This window comes from Gossypium arboreum, chromosome 5 (assembly GCF_025698485.1).
Source record: "Gossypium arboreum isolate Shixiya-1 chromosome 5, ASM2569848v2, whole genome shotgun sequence".
Lineage (NCBI taxonomy): Eukaryota > Viridiplantae > Streptophyta > Magnoliopsida > Malvales > Malvaceae > Gossypium > Gossypium arboreum.
In genome coordinates, this window is record NC_069074.1 from 35,264,314 (window position 1) to 35,265,559 (window position 1,246).

Below are 1,246 nucleotides of genomic sequence, written 5' to 3' on the forward strand. Positions count from 1 at the left end.
TTCGTAGACCAAAAACATTGTTTTAATAAACTAAAATATTTTATTAAAGCGAAGGTGATCCGAGCACACCTAATAAAGATCGGTGGCGACTCTCATGTTCATTTTTGTTTTTAAAACCAAATTCGACCCAATTTTTCAAAAAAAATGGTTTCGACATTCCTAAAGTGTATGTTGACTTTTTTTGGGAAAGTTGGTAGAGGGATGTTGAAAGCCCATATTCTCATACTCATATCGACATATTGATTGAGCATGGGTTAGAAAATAGAAGTTTCTTATCCAACTTGGACTTCCTATAGCAATTCAAAGTTGGGATGTACGATGTCCACAACAACAAGACAACTAGCATGTGATTAACAACATAACATGAAATTTGCACTTTTAATCCCTAGGTGATCGATACTAATCAAAAGCAATAAAGAAAAATGGAGAAACACGCAGCTCACAAAATTGATACTACACGAAGAGCAAATTATAATTATGAATGCAATAAAACAAACCTCGTATCTTTGGCATTCGAAAAAAATACCTGTAGTTGGAGCATGACGGACAATAACTTCAAAGGAAAAGGTTGACAGACTCTGCTGTTCTGATAGGGAGACCAGAAATTAACCATGTGAGCAAAAATCATATGATTTGGAAGATATAATTCGATTGCTAACGTGATAAAATCTCTAATATTTGATCTTGTGCATCAGGAGGTATCTCTCTTCCAAGGACTTGGACTTTTAGAAGATTAGCATACCTGTCAAAACGAGGAATAATTTGTCACTAAACTAACGGCAAATTTTTTGGTTCAACTAGAAGAAATAGTTAATGCTACTTACACTGCAGCTGTAAACAAGTGCTCGTGCTCAGTAATGAAGGCCTGCAATAAAGAAAAGTAGGAATCAATTCGAATGGCAAAAAAGTTTATTCACCAACAATAAAATAGACTATGAGTTCCGATAGCTTGCCTCGAATGGCATATTTAATGGTTCATAATAGGTTAGAACATGATCAAGTCTCTATTGTACAGCTTCGCTGTCAATTGAAGGGATAGCTGCAAGGGCCTGTAATGATAGCAAAGATGGTAAAATCAGGATCATTTCATACATGCAAAACCTAAATCAGAAGGATACATCTGAACCAGTTGTATTTTGAAAAAGCTTTGGAACTTATTTTCAATCAAACTCTCAGCAAAACATTAAGACCATAAAGCAAAACCAAGCAAGACTACACGAAAGGATAGGGTTATCAATTGATGCTA

The 1,246-nt window shown here is 35.0% G+C and overlaps 1 long non-coding RNA gene across 1 annotated transcript; it reads right to left on the bottom strand.

Annotated features, from left to right (window-relative positions):
* Window positions 1–268: 268 nt before the first annotated feature.
* LOC108453538 (uncharacterized) lies at window positions 269–870 on the bottom strand. The gene is made up of 2 exons (XR_001866579.2): window positions 825–870; window positions 269–742 (listed from the first exon to the last, which is right to left on the bottom strand). It is a non-coding gene; the product is annotated as an uncharacterized LOC108453538 (long non-coding RNA).
* Between the last annotated feature and the right edge of the window lie 376 nt (window positions 871–1,246).